The following is a 22,351-nucleotide window of genomic DNA, read 5'->3' as shown; positions in this document are numbered from 1 at the left end:
TTCTTTAAGCAAATCTGTTCACTTGACAGTCATCTTGGTAATACTTCTGAGAGGTTATTTGGGCAATGTTTTTTTAAAGGCAGTGCTTAAATATGGTGGTTACCTGGCGATAAAAATTGCATGTGTAGGAAACGTCTAGAAAAACTTTACATTTTGTCTCTATCTTTGCTGTTGTGAAATTCCATCCATCCATTTTCTTCCGCTTATCCGGGGCTGGGTCGCGGGGGCAGCAGCCCAAGCAGAGAAGCCCAGACCTCCCTCTCCCCAGCCATCTCCTCCAGCTTATCCGGCAGAACACCAAGGTGTTCCCAGGCCAGCCGAGAGATATAATCTGTCCAGTGTGTGCTGGGTCTCCTCCCGGTGGGACATGCCCAGAAAACCTCGCCCAGGAGACGCCCAGGGGGCATCCTTGTCAGATGCCCGAACCACCTCAGCTGGCTCCTTTCGATGTGGAGGAACAGCGGCTTTACTCTGAGCCCCTCCCGGATGGCTGAACCTCTCACCCTATCTCTAAGGGAGAGGCCAGCCACCCTTTGGAGGAAACCCATTTCCGCCGCTTGTATTCACGATCTCATTCTTTCGGTCACGACCCACAGCTCATTGAGAGCTTCGCTTTTACACTCAGCTCTCTCATCCCAGATCCGGAGTGGAAATTTCCACATAGATTTCAACTGATGATTTTATGGGGTATTACAACATATAGAAATTTGTTGTTGTCATTAATATGTTCTTTCTCACAAAAATTGACTGTGAGTCAGAGCCTGTTTAACGAGCCATGGTTGGTGTAGGTAAACATGTACACAGTAAAGCAGTTATCCAGTATGGCATCTGCATTTTCATCTTGTCATAGAGAAAATAATGATGTTGTTGAATTCATGTGGGAGTTTTATACAAGCAAACATCAAAAGCAGCATAGTAATTAGCAAGATATCAGCAGAACAGTTATGGTTGTGAAAAAGATGCATGCTTTGCTTCACATTTAGATATGTCATGTCAAAATTCAAGCAGATGATGTTAAAAAAAAATCTGCCTGAATAACCAAATCAAAATTAACACATTACTGAACATGCAGACATCCATGACATTTTATTTACATTTACACTACCGTTTTAATACCGCATAGTGAAAGGAGCTTAACAAAGAGGACGCTACCTGAAACCAGTCATATAGCTCTCTCTGGTTTGCAAAGCACACTTTAGAGGTAGGAGCAGGTGGTAGTGCTGTTGTGTTCATATTTCCCCAGAGAAGGCTGACTGCATTCTACCATTGATTGTATAAACATACCAATTATTCTTAGTCCCCGGAAACAGGCTCTTCTCCCTTCACAATGCTAGACATCACTGAAGTAAAAGCTCCTGACACTCTGCACCTTTTCCTTTCAGGTCAAAGGGGATTGATGAAAAATCCTCACATACAGCATATGCATAATATTCATGAGAGACTGCATCTGCATTGATTTGACAGGGTTTCTCCACATACTTGTTAACTTTGAAAAGTAACTTCACAAGAGACTAGGAATGGTGCTTGGATCTATATAGTGTCGCACATGAAACTCTCTGCGGTCCTCCTTACAGAGAGTTTTGAGGACAACATTCTCGGGATGTAAAACCAAAATAAACCAAAACAAAAACAAACAGCACATCCTCCTTACCCAAGTATGCCTTCTTCCACTACTGAAATGTTCAATTTAAAGATGAACAAAGCCTAAGTGTAGGTAGGAAAACAAGCATTTACATCAATTCCCTTTACAATACAAGAGCCGGCATACAAACCATCTTAAAACTGCAGCCTCATGACTTGGAATACGTTAAGGGAGCAAAAAAGCGATGCAGGTAAGGCAGTGTTAACACTTGAGCATGCATTTTATCCTAAAAACACAAAACGGCATCTAGATCAATGATCCTCCTGTGAGTGACTGTCCTAACTAGCTTGCCACATGTGCCCTGTCCTGTCAGGCTATCCCCTCCCCACTCATCAGCATCTGTTCGGAATGCAGAGTGGGATATTTGACCAGTGTCAGGTGATCAATATCAGATCAACAAGAGCCAAAAGAAGGGGGGGAAACAAAGGCTCTTTTTTTTCCTTCTTTTTTTAAACATTGCATCCTTTGTTCAGTCCGGATAGTTTTTCTTTCTGCTGTGACTGATATGTAATCAATTTCTCATCGGATAAAAGCTCCAGGGAGAGGACACAGGAGCCTGTTGGAGCGATTAGTAATCACAGTATTATTTTTCTCCTCTGCACTTTAAAATATTTAGAAATTAAACCATAAATTATATTTTTAAAAATTGTTTGTGATTTTAAACTTTACATTGGAAAACAAAGCGATTGCTTAAATGTTAGACAGCTTCAGGGAATTTGTTCTTTGTTGCAAGTACAAAAGGCAGCATAGCAGCGAGAGGAAAGGAATAATTGAGCAAATGTAATAGGGCTTACAGCCAGATCTAGATGTAATTATGATCCAGGGATTATTAGTGGGTAAAGCAGAATGTGCCCTCAATGGCATGTTAAATATGTTACTTGATTATTTGTCCTCCAGGTAATGGGTCCAATTTATGTAGCAACAGGAAGATATATACTCATTATCATAGCATAATAATGACTTTTCCTCCCTTCTTTCAGCATTAGCTGCCTCTAAAGCGCTTGCTTGGGTCCAGACCTTTGAGACTGTGGACTGTTTCTTTTGGTGCTGTGACATAAAACAGCAGTTTCTAAAAAAGAACAGTCATCAACTTGTCGGTTGACTAACAATTAACCAATCAGAACCATGAGTGAGATTAAAGCTGTATTAAAGCTTTCATTAGTAGAGGGTCAAGTTGTGCTCTGTCACAGGGATGATTTAAATGGCCAGTTCTTACTTAAAAAAACAAAACAAAACATCCCCAGATATTGTTACTGAACAGTTAATTGGGGAATGGAATTGGACTGGTGTATATGGCATTTTATTTACCACAGCATTGCAAATTTAGAATTGGTAATTAAGTTTTTAAGCATCACTTGCACCACTGTGCTGCAAACTGTAGTAAGGTGCACATTGTACTTCTTTTTTTGAAATTGCATAAATTCAGGCTGATATTTATTGCTTGGCTAAGGAAAATCAAGTCCCTTATCCCATGACATTATTGATTGTGCACAATGTAAGACTGAAGATCTGACAAATCTAATGTTAGACTAAAGAGTTAAAGTTACCTTATTATATACAATAAAGCTTTCATTTAGATTTGGAAGATAGCTAAGCCATTTGTGAAAAGCTTCTTTTTCTTCTTTTCTCTAATGAAGAAAGCTGTTTAAACCAAAGAATTCTTACAAAATTGGAGGGACTAATGCTAATAAACCTGCCGTGCTCGGAAACAATATACATTTTTCCTCTATTCGGTTTGTTTTTACCATAAGCAGTATATAGAAAGTCATTTAGAAAAAATCAGATTATAAATCTGAATAGACAAGGAATAATGACTAACTATAGATATTGGCAAAGATATGCACTCCCTTCATGCTTCTTGGTTAACACTTTCAAGCATAATCTGTCATTCTAAAGTGAAAAGGAAAAAAATCAAGGTAAGTAGTTCACAGTTCCAATATTTGATCAATAAACAATGAATTGAAACTAAGTTTACTGGGTTCATGCTGCTAGGATCTTAGTGTTGAATTTGAGGAGGTGGTTTATGATGAACATGTTTGGCGCATATTTTTCTAAAGGCTTTTTTAAAACTGATGCTGCCCTTGTCCTTCTTTGGATGCGAATCATAGGTATTATTCAGATATGCTATATTGAATTACTGTTGAATATTGAATTAATACACAGAAGGTTTATCTTATACAGCATAAGGTGCGGTATACTGTTCAACATATTAATCTTGCTGTATTAGGTGACAATTGGTTGTTTACTTCAAAACACAATGCTATAACTGTCATGACATGCAAGAGCTACTAACGCTTTGTTGGCTGGGACAAATTGGTTCATATTTTTGTTGCTGTTGGCTATACAGATGCTGATAAAATGATGACTGTCAAACAGTCATCTGCCAATCACATACCAACACACATTTGTTAGTCTAACTATCTATATTACTTATAATAATAATTATAATGGATTGCATTTATATAGCGCTTACTTATATATTCAGTTTTCCCTTGAGTACTGTATATGGTATATGATAGTTGAGAATTAAAAAAAAATCTAAATGCTGATCTGAATATGTTCATCAGCGTTACCCATGATGCCATGGTGCCTTGATTTATTAATAGATGCTGTTAAACTGTACAGTTATTTAAATGTCATTGTGATGTCTTAATGAGACCACATATCATCAGCAGACAAGCCCAGGATCTCTTGAAGCAAGAGATTTTGCTTCATTTTAATTTGACAGACAGACAATTAGCCCTCTAGGCCAGCTTTAACATAGAGCCATGAAAATGATTGCTTTTGAACTGACATCCATATGCATAAAAAGTTGAGTCACTCTTGGTTCTGGTCCTAGCTGGATGGATCTATGTTGGAAATGGACAGGGCTTGTCAGCCAAACATTTGCTGGGCCTTTTATCTATTATGAAAGACAGGATAAAAAATGACAGCCATGTGTTGACTGAAGCTTCTCGTTAGCACCGGGGAGAACACATGACCCCCATTTTCCTCTCACACTGCACGGCAACTTAACCAGGATCGAATCTGATTGAAAATTAAGTGGTGCACAAAAGCCTGTCCAATCTGTGGAGGGCAATGTGGGCATGAAGACGAGCAATCTCTGCAGTGAGCAATTGCCACAAGTGGAGACAATTAGGGCTACGGTTGCGCCACATCAAGCAAGTGGTTACAGTGCATTAAGTGCATCCAATTATGTGGGAGATCATACATTGAGGAAAAACTTTAGACATTCAGCTTCCAGTAAAATTCCTGCACCAGTCCTTCTTAATTTTTTATTTACTACTAACTGTATTGTTGCATTGCATCACTTACTTTGCTGTTGCATGCTGCGAGATGGATGAAGTTTTACTCTTTGATCCTGTCTGTGTTTCAGCTTTGGGGATGAACTGATGTTATTACTTGACATCATACCTGTATGAAGTGAAATGGTGTGCTGGAGACTTCTGGCAGTTGCATAACATATTGGTTTGAGCATTTTGGAAGAAGACACATTTTTTTCTCTGTGATTTGATAGAGTTAGAATTATTGCCATAGGCTCAGAATATAAATGAATTCTCCATTCCTGTGAACATGTGCAAGATCATGTGGTTCAGTCCAGCGTTTTTTTCAAGGTTACTGGATTAAAAAACAAAACAAAAATAAACCGAACAAATACATGACCATGTTTCAGAGTTACAATTTTCCAGTATTTGTTAATGAACAAGATATACATTATAATTTCACAACTCCTTCTCATGCTAGAATTAGTGTCAAAATATTTTAATTGAAATATATTCTAGATGTTTAATATTGTTTTATTATATCGCCTTACCATGGTATTGTGATTGGTGATTATTGTTTTTATTCTGCTGATAATCTTGAATTTTGAAGCAACTTGCTGTAATATAGTAATTATAACAGATATTTCTTGTGTAACTTTAATTTTACCAAACGATTAATATAACATAGGCTCTCTAAATAGGATTTACGATTTACGGTTTTAGAGACTTCTTATACGGGCAGAAGTGAAACTGTCTAAAAATGACTAAAATGTCAGCTTCAAGGTTTTACACACAAGTTTCAGTTTCAGGTTTCAATATTTGGTATATCACCAAGTAATAGGCTGTGTTATATTTTCTGAATGAAGACCCAAGAGGTGGCATACATAATAAAAACAGAATTAGAAGAATTAGGCCTGAATTTACCATGTCAGAGAGGCTGTTTTAAAAGGGAAGTAACCAGTGGCTGAAAGCAGGATCATTAGTCGGAAAAGACTTCCATGAAAGTTGAACCAATTTAGGTCATGGCCATGGACAATAATACCCAGTCTCATAGTCCACAGATTAAAAACATAGAATCAGAATCAGAATAAGAAAGGGTTTTATTGCCAAATGTTGAGCGGGTTTTGAATTTCAAGTCCTTTCGAGTCTTTAAAAAAAAAAAACGAAAAAATAATGTTGCAGTTATGCTAAATGTAAATATTAGACCATGTAATTTTAAAATCTGTGTTTTTCTCAACACATGACAAAATAGTGAACTTAGAAAATATACACAAATTGTGAAATTGCACCTCTTTAAAATGCAGCTCAATTAAACTTAGCTCCAAGAATAATTTTCACCGACAGTTCTGAGATAAGCTGCATGTTATTCTTGGATGCGGTTGTAGGACCGGCTTTAAAATCGCATGACAAAAATATCATACACATTAAAAAGAACTGCATCACCAACGTAGCCTGGACAACATTTGCTAGTTAGATGAAGTCCGCTATCTCATCGTAGCATATTTATATGCATATTTATAATCATACGGTTCTTGGAGTGAGTGCATACACTCATGAAGTTTAGTAACTTCCGGTCACTGCAACAAGCCCAGGTACAGTTTACCGACAGATGGGTGCAGGACCTTGAAATGCACCGTGTAGAACGAAAGACCATCGTACGTATCATAAGTTTACCAGTCTCACAAATCGTCGTCATAAATACACATTCCTTAACCGTTTATTAATAGGACCTTTGAGCTCAATGGTAATTAATTAGTAGTGGAAATAATTTCTGGTAGCATCACAGAAATGTAGCAGTGACAATAAGACTGTATGCTGTAATCGTACTGGACAATTAGTGATACAAAAAACCTGTTTTATCCTGTGAATAAAAGTATATGTTTTTGTCAATGTACCATAATAACAGAAGCGAAACGCAATATTGTGTCAGGACAATTCACTATTTATGCACAATAAATAAAGGAGCATAGCGCCACAATTTCTGTTCAGCGCCAGACTTGCTTGTAACCTATATCACCAATTATGTTAACTACAACAGCAGACTGACCTTCGTGTAAATGCTTGGAGCAGACTAACCTGTGAGCTGGAGGGTTCTGGGACGTTATATTTGATCTTTGAATGGCTGCAATCCAGACCATCCGTCGCGTCTTTGTTACTTTGGAAACATGGCTCGAACAATTTCTCTTCAACGACGTAATCCGATAACAACCGATCTCTTTACCCGTCAGCTTCTCGTGGCTGTCATGCGACCGGCTATTGCAGTTAATAATACAACAGCTTCTTGACATTTTTGTGTTTCTTTTTATCGCTGTGTAACTGATTTTAATTGAAAGCCTGCGTGCGCTAGTACCGCTTGCCACGAGTTCCCAGAATCCTTTGCGGTTCTACCCGTGAATGACGTCACATTTTCAATCTCTATATAATATGCATGTTAAATTTTATATTTGGGGTAAAATATCAAGTCTTTTCAAGTAAACCGGTTAAAGTCCAATTCAAGTCCCAAGTCATTGGTGTAAAAGTCCAAGTCAAGTCACAAGTCTTAGAACATTTTTTCAAGTCAAGTCTAAAGTCATAAAATTAATGACTCGAGTCTGACTCGAGTCCAAGTCATGTGACTCGAGTCCACACCTCTGTTTACAACATTAGGAAATTGCTGCGGTGCTTCAGTGCAAACATACTGTTATAAATACTGTTATAAATTAAGCTTAAATGGACATGAAAATAAAAATGAGAATAAGAATTAAAAGTGCTAAGTAGATAGATAGATATATACATGATATATACATGAGTGCAGGTGGTGATCAGTGCCAAACATGGAATGATGCAGTGAACACAGCGTAGGGTCATGTGTTAGTGGTGGGAACAGTCATACGGTTATTGTTCATGTGTTCAACAGCAGAGGGGAAGAAACTGTTCTTATGGCGAGAGGTTCTGGTGCGAATGGACCGGAGCCTCCTGCCTGAGGGGAGCAGGTCAAACAGACTGTGTCCAGGGTGAGAAGGGTCAGCTGAGATCCGAGCTGCACGCCCCAGTGTCCTGGAGGTGTACAGGTCCTGCAGAGATGGGAGTCTGCAGCCAATAGCAGTGAGATCAAGCAATACAAGAATGGAGTAAAAAGTATCAGCAATGCGTAAAACATCATTAAAAAGCCATGAAATAGCAGATTCCATGCTGCGGTATAATTTGAGACCACTTTGAAACACCATGACTTCAGACTTCAGACAATACAGTGCATAGATTGGTTAAAATTTGACTGATCTCTAGCACCTACATTGTTATACATACACACATGGACATAATGCTGCATGTTTAAAATATCGTTGCGCTAAATCTGTTAAAAGATGGGAAATTCTGATTGTAAAAATCCATGACCCAGTTAAACAAAGTAGCTTCTTGAAGCACCCAGAGGGACTGATTTGTGATATGCACATATTTGTCAACAGTTAGTAAAACGTGAAAGGTAGACGGGCTCAGATTAATTAAACCAATTAGATCTGAGTAATCTTAACTATAAAATATATAAGGGGCACACTGTATGTGTCAGAGCAGAAGGCATACATGATAGTAAGAAGATTTGGGGTAAGGGGACTGATGATAGAATTTTTGTCTCTGAAGCAAATTCTTGGCTTATGAGAATGATTTGTAATTCAGTCTGAAAAATATTTGTTTCGTGTAGCCTTAAAAGCATTTTGATATTAATCATTTGCCAAATTTGATACGACACTCAAAGACTGTCTTTTTCCCATGTCCACTCTGTTCTCCTGCCCTGCTGAGTGCCAAAGTAGACTCATTCTATCATATTTTATTATTATTACTATTTTATTTAATGCAGGACTGTAATAGTTACACTTAGGCTCTGTTTGTAAGTTTACGTTAGCATCATTTGTGCTTCAGTATATGAAAAAATGTGAATGAGGCTGCCCCCCAAAAGTGATGTCAAAATCACATGACTTGGCACCTGCAGTGATTGACAGTCTTAAAGAAACAGACTAGGATAGGGGAATGTTGCATGGATGAGAAATGTATGATGTTACTGATACGTGGCACTGATATGAAGATGTTACTGACTTGCTTGGAACGTGCAAGCAGAGAAAACTGGCTGCCACTGGGTCTAATTTATCTACTGCTTCTTTGTAAGGAAAAAAGAAGAGTGATTAGGAGCAGCACACCATTTGGATCATCAAAAAGATTTTAGGTGTCCCTTGTATTTTTGCATCCATGCATAGCTTGGCTTATAACAAAAGGTGAGAAAGAGTTTTTGCTTTTAAACTCCAGTGAATAACAAATATTCCCCCCCCCCAAACCTAAATTGTTAAGGACATTAAATCAACTCTTAATATTGTAGAGCAGTAGTTCCCAAACTACCGTACGCGTACCCTCGGGGGTACGCAAGTGGCTGTAGGTGGTACGCGTGGGTTGGGGTTGGAGTGGGGATCAAAAATTTTAAAAGCCGAAATTTGCGCTAATGAAGTTTTATTTGACTGTTAAATACATGACTATATACCACCCTCTGGTGTTCAGCAAAAAAATAGCTCTGACAAAATACATGGGCGTGATTTGCCCAAATGACCCAAATGACTGACACCTAACAGTTGAAGTTGCCTCCAAGCATTCAGTGCAGCGCGAAAATGGACAAGTGGTTAACAAGAAAAAAAGGCCCTACCACAGAGACACCGGCCACAACAACCAATAAGCTCATGTCTGAAGATGCATTTTCCAGTGACCGCACAGGTGATTGTTCAACAACAATGTGTTCGTCAGATTTGGATGCTAGCAGGGATGTATCTGTGGTTACTAGCCAAGTGGCTAGCATAGCTGGAGCCAGCCATGTGGAAAGTGATGAAGTGTCTGATGCGGAGCGTCAAAGTGGGAGAAAGCATGACAGCTCGGACTGTAACACAACCTCATCAAAGAAGCGCAAATATGATGACAATTATATTTCGCTGGGGTTTACGTGTATAAATATTGGTGGATTTTCCCGGCCACAGTGTGTTATTTGTGCAAAAGTATTGTCTCAGAACTCAATGAAACCTTCACTTTTGCGCAGACATTTAGAGACAAATCATCCCCATTTGAAAAATAAACCAAGGGAATATTTTGAGCGACAGCTAAAATCACTTTCAACAAGTAAAACCTGCATTCAGGTGCCAGATCTTATGAATAAAAACAGACTACAAGCATCTTACATGGTCAGTTACAGAGTGGCTAAAAACAACAAACCCCACACTATTGTGGAGGACCTCATTCTCCCTGCTGCTTTAGATATGGTAGGGACAATGTTGGGGGAAAAGGCAAAAAAGATGATACAGTCCATTCCATCATCAAACAATACTGTCTCACGGCGCATCAATGCAATGTCAGAAAATGTTTTACAGCAGCTACTTCTGCGCATGCACCACAGTGAATTTTATGCAATACAGCTAGATGAGTCCACGGATGTGGCTGGCCTGGCGCATCTTCTCGTATATGTGCGCTACATTCATGAAGGAACCATCAAGGAGGACATGCTGTTCTGTAAACCACTGGAACAAAGGACAACTGCCGCAGATATTTTTCAAAAGCTGGACACATCTGTACTGATGCGCACGGGCCATGACTGGGAGACACGGAGGTGTGGTTTCGCGTGTGCAAGCAGTCGCGCCAGATGCCTCCTGGGTACACTGCAGCATCCACCGAGAGGCTCTTGCTGCAAAGGGAATACCTGTCCGTTTGAAACATGTTTTGGACACGAGTGTAAAAATGGTTAACTTTGTGAAAGCCAGACCGCTGAACTCCTGCTTATTTGCTGCGTTGTGCAATAAGATGGGCAGCGAGCATGAGACATTATTACTCCACACAGAGATTCGCTGGCTATCTAGAGGGAAAGTGCTGACCCGTTTCTGTGAGTTGAGGGATGAACTTAAAGTTTTCTTCAATAACCATCCCTTTGAGCTGTCTGAACATTTGCATGATGAAGAGTACCTTACGTGCCTGGCTTATCTGTGTGATATATTTTCTCGTCTGAACGAGCTCAATCTCAGATTACAAGGCGTTTCTGCAACTATATTCAATGTTCAAGATAAAGTTGAGGCCATGATAAAGAAGTTAAACCTTTGGAAGAACTGCTTGGATACAAACAACACTGAAGTCTTTCCTGTGCTGCATGATTTTCTGTGCTCTAATGATCTCACACTATCTAAAAGTGTAAAGCGCGAATGTAACGTGCACCTTGAGGAGCTGGAGGTGCAGTTACGCCGATACTTCCCAGAGACGGGCGGCTCAAATGATTGGATACGTCACCCGTTCACCGCCATGCCTACTTCGTTATCACCGTCTGACCAGGAGAGCCTAATTGAAATCGCCACAGATGGATCTCTAAAAGTTGAACACGCTCAAAAGAACCTGGCGGATTTCTGGATAGGGCTGCGCACTGAACAGCCCGCGCTGGCTAAACGCGCTGTCAAGACTCTGATGCCTTTCGCCACCACATACTTATGCGAAAGGGGATTTTCTGCTTTAACAAACATGAAAACAAAATACAGAGCAAGACTTTGTGTGGAAAACGATTTAAGACTCAGCCTTTCCCAAATTGAGCCAAACATTGAAGAGCTGTGTGCCTCTGCTCAAGCACATCCATCACATTAAATAAAGTTCTGTTTAATGAAAGTTCATGGCCTTTATGCTCTCGACAAAAAAGTGAATTCTAATAAATCTTTTGATACACTGCTAGTATTAAGTAGTAAAGTTTGTTATTAAAACTCTGTCATTACTAAAAAATATCAATAAATTCATTTGGTGGTGAGAAATAATCGACTGTGCAGTATTTATTTTTATGCATGCGATATTGCAATGTATTTATAGACACTAATTAAGAATCGTTCGTAGTAGGGGGTATGTGGCTGAGGGTGACATGTTTCAAGGGGTACGTGGCTGGAAAATGTTTGGGAAGCACTGTTGTAGAGCAATGGTACATATTGTCCTTTGCAGCAATATCATGTAAGGCAGCAGAACTATGGTGAGCATCTGTAATTAGGTTATGTCTATAAAAGTAGGGCTTGTAGAAGTAAAGTGCTTCTGTTATTAGCTGCTTCCCTGGCATTCTTAGTACAACAAACTCTTTGTGGACAACTCCCGCGGGCTCCACCAAGAAAAACATGCTCATGAAGCATCATAGCTTCCGGCCTCTAGAGACATCCTACCTTAATGATGTGTCTGCGCCTTTCCCACTGGAGAGTCACTCCAGTGAGATCAGCTTGTGTACAGGGTTTCAGAACCTCCTGTGTGTTCTTGCTTTCTTTTAATGACTCTGTGGCGCCATTAATGCTGCGACCTCTCTACAGGACCTGGCACTGTCATCGGCAGCAGTGCCAAAGAACAAGCTGCTCATTAAAATCTAGACCTGTGAATCATTAAGTTCGCAAGGACGTCCAAACCATTGTCAGCTGCAGGGTCTTGGTGCCAGTCAACTCTAAAGTTAGTCTGTGCACATCTTGATATGCTTTGTTGATTAAAGGTTGTTTTCGGAATAAGACGGACTCATTCAAGTCAGTCACAAAAAAACAAAAGAAGAATATTCCCTTTAATAAAACACTGGAATACTTAATTATCATAGGGATGTAGTTCTGAGATGTTTAAAAATACTCTTTTCAAAGTTTTCTGTCATATTATTCTATATTTGACATATAGATGAGACAGTATGTTGTATTCTGCAATACTCAGGGCAGAGGAGATTAATGTTCAAGTTCAATCTATCCCGATTATGTGCTTAACTGATGTGTATTAAATCAGTCAATGCAGGATCACATTTGTCTTTTTAGTCACTAAAAAGAGGAAGACAGACACACAGATATACACATACACATCCACAAGGCCTCTGTGTGTGTAAATTGACACAATAAATGACACGTCTATGTGCCGTCACACAGTTTCTCTGCAGTTTTTACACTGAAAATGGATATTTATGACAAAAACCTTATCACAGTCAAGGAAATATAGATTAAGGGCAAACAAGTCATTATCTGAAAGATAAAGAAGCTAAGAGAGCAACATATCCTGAGACATAACAATCCACACCTTGCATGAGACCAGTGCCAGCCGGCTTTTTCTTCTTAAATGGTCAGTAAGAGAATTAATGTTTGACATTATGCAGAGAATGGAGAAATACAAGGCCAGGTTGAAGGCAATATGCTTGAAAGAATGCACTGAAATTACTTTCTACCACAGGAATAAATGTAGCCTCTATGACTTTGCCACCTTTTAAAAGGAGACACTGAGAAAGTCTGCTGTCTGGAGCCGTGATAATGCCCATTCATACTTCCCTAAATTGACACTGCACAAAATTTTGTTATTGGACAACTTGGAGAGCAGAACATAGTCATCCTAAATCAGAGTTCAGGCATTACAGCAAAACAGAGATGTAGCTTTTTTATTGATTTTTTCCCAGCCTTTTTCTCTGACACAGTGATCTGCTAATGATAGTCATATCACTGAATACATGGCAGCGCTGACCTTCCTTATTATAACTGAATGAAAACAGATTCAGTAGAAAAAAAGCGTGGCTGTATGATATAGCTGTAGGGATTAGCACTAGCCCATTTGCTGAAAACTTATTGGGCAAATTTAGAGTACAATAGTTTCATTACTCTGTTGTGGTTAGCAGGAACAGCTTTTCTCCTGCACTTGTTGGGAAGGATCCACTGAAGATGGAGTGTAGAAAAAATGTTAAATAATTGGATGCAGAGAATTAAAAAACAGTGGGCTGAGGGAGAAATGTTACCTCAATGTAAATCAAACATCCTCAACAAGAATACATTGGAATCTGCAAACGTATTGTTTTATGAGTGAAGGCGCCGGTTGTATATTGAACACTTACCTTGTACGGTTTGGCAAAATGCATCAACTTGTATTTGTTTTACTGGCATTGTCAATCACTGAAATCTGCAGTCTTGGACTGAGTGGCATAATATCTGTGGTGTTATTTTGTACAGTTAAGGCTGAAAGATGGGAAGACAAGAGCATGGAGTGACTGGAGATGGCGAAGGCAGTCAATATTTACCGAAGGCTACAGGGCCTAAAGCTGTTCTTCCATGTCAAGAGAAGTGATCTAGTTTTATAGGCTGCAAGTTTAGTTTGTTTATACACAGCCCTGACTCCTGTCAAAGTGATAAAACATTGAACCCTAAGACTTAGCAGCTAATTTAGCTGGGTGGGATGGCAGCTCCTGCCATAAGTAGGTTTCACTACAAGCTGTATCAACAGTCCAACAGCAGCTTCCTGAGCTGATCAAATCACTCATGTTGAAGGCCTGTGTCCCCAAGGGCAACTGAAAGTCATGAGCCCTTCATCTAAATGCAAAAAAATGTTCCACTTTAGCCCCTAATTAAAGGATCTGTTAATCTGATACTTAAAGGAGATACCAGTCCAATACAGACGAAATATCCTGGACTAGGTGTCAGTGAGAATCGGCCAATCGCGGGGCCTTGAAAGTCGTATCAATTCAATTTAATACTGCTATGTTATCCTACTTTAGTGCAATGCTAGACTCACATATTTTGCTAGAAGGAAAGCTAAACAGCATGGAGGAACTTAACAACAAATGCTCCACAGTCTGGAGTCATTTCATGCTCACTTCACCCAGAAATGCTGTTGGTTTGTGATTTTTTTTCTTTTTCAATAGTCTGTGAATTAATTGTGATTTAATGGGAAACAGCAACTTGTGACTATGCTTTCACTGTTGGGCTCTTTTGTTATGCTAGGCTGAAAGCTCATTATTTACTTTAGGTAAAATTATGAGTTATCGTCAGCTTGATTAATGTCACCTGTCTCTTGTCTGTTCTGGACTGTCCATGTACGGAAGGGTGTACGTGGTGAAAGAGAGAAGAGAAACTCTGCATCTGCAGAACACAGTGCTATGTCTGTGTACTGATGTTATTTAAATAATAATAAGTACATTTTTAAATAAGAATGATTCATTAACACATTCATTTTTACACTGTTATTAAGTCAGTACTTTAAGCAAAGTCACATGCCTTACATTGCTGTGTCCTTACATTTCATATCAGGAGTACTTTTGTACCCAGCCCAGTAAGGCAGGAGCCTGTAGAGTTTGTACTATGTACAGTAAACTTCTCATGTTAACATAAGAATACATTTTCTTCCTGCAGTTTTACAGTTTGGTGCATGTGGTTCATGATAGTAAAATTGCATTTTTGTAGAATGAAAGGGATGATTTGTAAGTTCCCAAACACAAAAATAGATGAACATGAAAGAAACTTGGGGAGCTTTAATGAAATTCTTTAATAATTTGCTTGATCTGTTTTCCTCTGGGTTGTTTCTGCACAGCAATCTGTCACTTTACTCTTCCTCCCTTTGGTTATGTAAAGGCTCCATCAACCGTAAAGCAATGATCTGCAGCGTAGCCATGATGATGATGATGATTATAACACAGCACTGTGATGGAGAGCTGTGTAGTACACTGGACATTAGTGATGTCATCTCATATTTTAATTTGATCCATAGCTGACAGCGTGCCCTTGAATCCAGTAAACATGATAGGCTTTACTGGCAGTAGTTTCTGTGATGTGATTTTGATTTTATAGGGCAAACACACTCCCTGTCTTTATCTGTGGTTTTAAGTGTCCTTGTATTGTGTTTATCAGTTTTTTTCTTTTATTTTGTATGTAGGCACTTTGTTTTCCTCTTTATTAGAACATTTCCACTTGCAGAGTGTGTTGATTTGATGACAGAGCAATAACACCTGCATGGACTTTCAGAGTTTTTAGTCTGGAAACTTAACAGCCAATCTAGCTCAAATAATAAACACAGTAATTGAATCACACCGAGCTTACTTTGTTATAAGCTACTTACTTTACTTAGACTATTAAATTATATATTATGTAACAATGGCTGGAAGCTGTGATGCACACTGTACTTTTTCTATGCATCACTATATTTCATGTGTTTATATAACACTGATCAAATAAATTCCTCGTTATATGTATTCACTGCAGTCGTGGCTATATACATAGTCATAGTTTTTCTCAGCATAAAATCCAAAGAAACAGCACTGTTCTAAAATTATATTTTTAAACAGTTTCCTTAAGATTTATTTAAACATAATTGTCTTTCTTTTGACTGTGTATTCGAATAATAATACAAACTCCATTTATGTCAGCTACAAAAGCACATACTTGGTGCCTTTACTGCATGTGTAGTTACTTGCATGGTCAGCCTCCTCCAAAGGCTCACTCTGAGCCAGGAAAAACTCTGATAGGGTGCCATGTGTTGGTGAATAACATAATAAACTTACAGTAGGTGTTTGCATTTTGTTGGCATGAATGTCATGTTATTAAATGAATTCTAATTTGGATTAATGCTTGATCTATAAATAATGATTTATACGGGTACTATTTTAGTGACACAGAAAGGAAAAGCCTTTGAGAATTTACCCCACAAAGAGATTTCTAATTTATACAGTGTTCATTTATGAGTGGTATTTCTTCCTATTTATTTATTTTTTCTCCTCTGTGTGTGTGTTCTCCTGCGGCACACAGTCTAGACACCTGAGGCTTGATTTACCCTATTTATACAAACAATTAGCACCATCTGCTATGGACTGTATAAAAAAAGCAATGCTATAGACAATTCTGATTTGCTGCAGTGTGTTTGTTTATAGTGCTTCTTTGCAGACAGGTCTGGGAGAAAAAAGCTAAAACATATTTAAGAAAAGCAGAACATGTAGTCTATTATAGTTTTAACAGAAAATAAAATCATACTCTATAAGTAAAAAGTCTTAGGCCACTCCAAAAGGTCTTAGTCTGAGAGCAATGTCTGTGTAGGCTGGAATTTTAAATTGAACAGTAACAAGGATCTTGGGAAGAAACTGAGCATAGAAGACAAAGAACATGGTGTTGGTGGAAATATGTTTTCTTTTTTCATTAATTATTAACTATTAGAGTGAAAATGGAAAGTATATAATGTACTTTCTGATGAAACATCACCACAGTCAAAAGAACAAGCAATTTATAAATATTAGATGGAAACATTGTGCAGCATTGATTTGAAGGACAAGTTTGTCTTTGATATCAAACCATGAGCCTTTGGAAAAAAATGTTTTAATTATAGTACCCCCTGCTAACGGAGAAGAATATGAAACTATATCTCTCTTTTCATGGTACTTTTCAGCCGTATAGAAACCTACAGAAGCGGCACATCTATTTAGATGCTGCACTAATTAGCACTGTTTAGTGCCATTTTTGGTACAGTTGGCTCCCCTGTACACAGCACACACACCACTGCAGGTTTGTGAACCTCAAGACAAGAAACTGGTGTCTTTGATCGATGGCTTTATTTCTAGCTTGGCCAGCTTCAAAGGAACTTATAGTCATTTGCATGTCATTATGTGCCCAAAATGGCCAATTATTCCATCAAAGGCGTGTGCTGAGGACTAGGCCACAGATCCCAAACAATCATGTGACAAATTAGCCAATTAAACATGTTTGATGTTACTCTCCCCTGTAGTGCAGAATAAGAGGTTGTCAGTGCAGAATAATTTCATTAATGTTTACAGGAGGACTTTCAGAGATAAGTTTAGCTACCTATAAATAGTAGAATTGAGTTAACCAGGGAAAACATAAGGGCTATACATTTGTAATTTAGTGAGGTTATGACTTTTTCAGTAACAGTTTACTAGATTGTGCATTTTCAAGAGATACAGTTTGGACTATAGGTTTTATTAATTTATTAATATCCTTTTATAATATAAATATAAACTTTTAAGCTTTTTTGTTGGTTTCCATTTGTTTTTAATTTAAATTTCATTCTAACCCCCCCCCCCCCCCTTGTCCTCTAAAATATTCCAATGACAACACAAGCTTAAATAACCCCTTAAAAGCTCTGCAGACTGTTGATGATTCAGTCGGGATTCAATTGGCCGATTGAATCCCGTTGCAGGTTTGTTTACTTGAAGTGAATGGGTTCCAAAACCATTTTTGCAGTCTGCGCAACATGGCTTTCCATTAAAGTATTGGTTAAAAGCCATTTTCCTGCATGAGCCATTATCCTGAAAAGTTTTCTTTTTATTGCTCTCTGCATTTTATTCCTCTTTTGTTTCCACCTACTTTGTCCTTCCTGGATATCAGACCTTTGTAAAATTTGCTGAAATGAAAGTGAACAATAGCTGCCAACATTGCTTGAAGCAGCGTTTGTGAGTAAGTCATAGATACAGAGATGTACAGAAGAAGAGGAGTGTGGGGGGGAGGTTGACTGGGTTACAGCATTGTGGGTGTTTTCTAATATCAAAGCATTGACCTCATTCTATATTTAGTGAAAAACATGTGACCCAGTGACATGACAAATGTGTTGGATTTTCAGCTGCTGGACAGTATAAAGTGAACAAGCTACTTTTTTATAAAGGAAGAGAGGAAATAGAGAATTGCTAAGTGATGCGAATGTAAGGACTTGTTTTTTCACTAGCATAACCAAAACAGAGTGATCCAAACAGTTATTATGGGATAGTGTATACTGTAATTGCAATAGGATAGTGTAATAAACAAATCATTTTTAAAATTTGAAATTCTGGTGTTTTCCACATGTAGACTTTATTTAGACTGACTGCTCAGGTATATTAAGAGCTGCCTAAGTAATATTTGGAGACCGGTTTTAGTCTTACTTCAGAGTCTGATGTATTTACGTTACAGGACAACAATATCCTGGGTAGTATTTTGAAAGTTGCTGCTAATAAGTTACCACCAGTCCTTCCTGTGCTGTGTTTGCCTTCGAGCTAGCCAGTTTAGCTGCCTCTTTTCAGAGTTTTTCATCTTGCAGTCAGACAGAAAATCCTTGATCTCCTTAGGGAATCCAATGTGAGTTAGATGGCCACTCTATCCAGAAACTGCGATAGGCGGAAGGCTGGGTTTTGTACTACAAAACAAGTTATCTTTTTGTTATGTGGCTTTAAGCACCCTAATATCAGTATGTGGAAAGGTTAACACGGGGTTTGTCAATCTAGCCTTAAGCACATTTACATAAAGGGGGTGGTGTTTGGCAGCATTCGCTCAGTCACAAAGATGATATAAGTCTACAGCAGAGCAGCTGATTTTACACAGGAAGATAAAACTATAATGTTATCTTTTCAGAAAAACATGAAAGGGTTAAACAAGTAATCAGACTGAAAGAGACACAGCTGCTGCAGAAAAATGAGTGGAATGAGTGTATTTAACTGCAAAAGCACTGTACAGTATTAGTATTAAAAGTGATGTATGAATGAGCCTATGCTTTAAGCACTTTGGTCAGTAAGGCAGGACAAGACACATGGACAAGTTGTGACTGTGTAACTTAACAGATTTATCAAAATTAAAGCTCTACTAAGCTTCAGGAGTATCTTCTGGGTTATTATTATTACATTAAAGGAATATTTAGATCTGCATAAGTCAGTTAGCATTTAATGGTCTGAGAGTGGAAAATGAATATAAAAACATACTTTCGTTGTAGGCGTCTCCTTACAAATTTAATATAAGGTCAGTAAGTACGAATGATAATTCTTTTCCACTAGTACCTACTCAGCTCCACTCAAGGCGGCTTGACTCAACTCGGTTTTGGACGTTTTCCATTGCAATCGAGTACAGTCTGTAGCGGTTTTAGATACGGGCGACACGGGTGGTTGCCCGGGGCGGCATCGTGGTGGGGGGCGGCATCACGGGCATTGGCGAAAAAAAAATGTACTCAAAAAACTTGTACTCATGCTGCCCCGACGTCAGCCAGGGAATGGCACAGGCACCGATCGGTTTTCTATCGCCCATTTGCTGGGAGTAAGGGCGCCCTCCTGCTGCTTCTGACACGGGGAGGAGAGGGCGTGGCGGCGGGGGATTCTCTGCCTGGCTGGAGCAGCATCTAATAATAATCAACTCGCAAAATAAAACAAAATAAAAACAAACCAACAAACACGAAAACACCAGACATTATAATACAGACTTATAACTTGCACTGATGTTTTTTCGAAATTCTGTGCACGGAAAGTGAGCGTGAGAGCCCTTGGTGCGCCTGCTTGCTGCTGAAGTCAAAGTAAACTTTATTGTCCGCTACATACAGTGCAGTATATAAAGAGACAAGATGACGAGGCTCTAGTTACAGCAGTGCAAGTAAACAAACAATATATATAAGAAGCGTAAGAAAATAAATATACACTTTAGGACTCGGGGTAAAGGGATCAATAACAATTTAAAATTTAAAATTTACAGTTTGATGATTTAAAGTCTCAAACACAGCCCGTCGAAAGGGGAGGGAGACCTGCTGCTTCCAAATAGAGCACATTTCATTTATAATGTTATAAATCCGAGCCCATTATGTATTCATGATTTGAACCTTGGGTTGTGTGAAATCCCTGAAATAAACCCTAGACAAAGTGAATCTGTGAACTAAGGTTTAGGTCTGTTAGATTATGTTGTGGTGATCCTCGATATGGGGGATTTGTGTTCATACTGGAGTGCAAAATTAAAACCAATGGAAGATGGACAAGAAAAGTTCAAAGCCATCAGGTGCTCAGTTTAGAAAAAAGAGAAAAGAAGAGGAGGAGAAACGAGCAATAGACACAGGTAAGCAGATGTGTCATTGGATAATGGCAGGTCATCCTGAAACAATCAGATTCAGAATACTTTATTAATCCCTAAGGAAATTATGTGAGTTACAGTTGCTCCAAGAAGAAATGGTAAAAATAGCAACAGCAACAGACTAAACTCCAAACAATACATTATATTACAGATTTTAATATTAATTAGTCATTGTTAATTGTTGATTTGCCCTGTTCTAATTGTATAACGAATTATGATGCCGTTTTGGTAGCTGTTTGCATACTATGCATACTCTCTCTCTGTCTTCACATGTGTGTGTGTGTGTGTGTGTGTGTGTGTGTGTGTGTGTGTGTGTGTGTGTGTGTGTGTGTGTACAACAGTTTTTTGTTAATGTACAATCCTTAATATGTTTTGTGTGTGTGTGTGTGTGTGGGGGGGGAAGTGTCCTATGTAAGTAATATTTTATGATTATTGTAAGAAAGCATGCTGGCCCTCATATACATGTGCCCCATGCCACAGATAAAATCGAATACATTATCCATCCATCCATCCATCCATCCATCCATCTTCATCCGCTTTATCCAAGGCCGGGTCGCGGGGGCAGCAGCCTAAGCAAAGAGGCCCAGACCTCCCTCTCCCCAGCCACCTCCTCCAGCTTATCCGGGGGAACACCAAGGCGTTCCCAGGCCAGCCGAGAGATATAATCTCTCCAACATGCCTGGAACACCTCACCCAGGAGGCGCCCAGGGGGCATCCTTGTCAGATGCCCGAACCACCTCAGCTGGCTCCTTTCGATGTGGAGGAGCAGCTGCTCTACTCTGAGCCCCTCCCGGATGGCCGAACTTCTCTCCCTATCTCTAAGGGAGAGGCCAGCCACCCTTCGGAGGAAGCTCATTTCTGCCGCTTGTATCCGCAATCTTGTTCTTTCGGTCACTACCCACAGCTCGTGGCCATAGGTGAGGGTAGGGATGTAGATCAACCGGTAAATTGAGAGCTTCGCTTTTACACTCAGATCCCTCTTCACCATGACGGACCGGTGCAGCGTCCGCATTACTGCAGCTGCAGCCCCAATCCGTCTATCGATCTCCGGCTCCCTTCTCCCATCACTCGCGAACAAGACCCCGAGATACTTGAACTCCTCCACTTGTGGCAGGAACTCATCCCCGACCCGGAGTGGGCACTCCACCTTTTTCCGGCTGAGGACCGTGGCCTCAGATTTGGAGGTGCTGATCCTCATTCCCGCTGCTTCACACTCGGCTGTGAACCGCTCCAGTGCGAGCTGGAGGCCTTCACCCGATGAAGCCAACAGAACCACATCATCCGCAAATATCAGAGATGAGATTCTGAGGCCACCAAAGCGAAAGCCCTCCGCCACTTGGCTGCGCCTAGAAATCCTGTCCATAAAAATTATGAACAGAACCGGAGACAAAGGGCAGCCCTGGCGGAGCCCATCACCCACCGGGAACGAGTCCGACTTATTGCCAGCAATGCGAACCAAGCTCTTACAATGGTTGTATAGGGATTGAATGGCCCTTAACATTGGGGCAGACACCCCATACTCCCGCAACACCTCCCACAGGACACCCCGAGGGACACGGTCGAATGCCTTCTCCAAGTCCACAAAACACATGTAGACTGGTTGGGCAAACTCCCATGCACCCTCAAGTATCCTCGAGAGGATAAAGAGCTGGTCCAGTGTTCCGCGACCAGGACGAAAACCGCATTGTTCCTCCTGTATCCGAGGTTCGACTAGCGGACGAACTCTCCTTTCCAGCACCCTGGCATAGACTTTCCCAGGGAGGCTGAGGAGTGTGATCCCCCTGTAGTTGGAACACACAAATATTTATTGTTATTAAATGCTACTTAGTATTTAGCTGGTGTGCAATGGAAAATAATCAGAC

General features: G+C 39.6%; 1 protein-coding gene across 3 annotated transcripts in view; it reads left to right on the top strand.

The window, feature by feature from the left end:
- The window catches only part of fstl5 (follistatin-like 5), a 198,847-nt gene that overhangs the window by 70,631 nt on the left and 105,865 nt on the right, over positions 1 to 22,351 (top strand). The window lies entirely within an intron of this gene.

The sequence above is a fragment of the Astatotilapia calliptera genome, chromosome 2 (assembly GCF_900246225.1).
Source record: "Astatotilapia calliptera chromosome 2, fAstCal1.2, whole genome shotgun sequence".
Taxonomy (NCBI): domain Eukaryota; kingdom Metazoa; phylum Chordata; class Actinopteri; order Cichliformes; family Cichlidae; genus Astatotilapia; species Astatotilapia calliptera.
The sequence above is the reverse complement of the archived record's forward strand: the minus strand, read 5'-3'. Positions and strand labels throughout refer to the sequence as shown.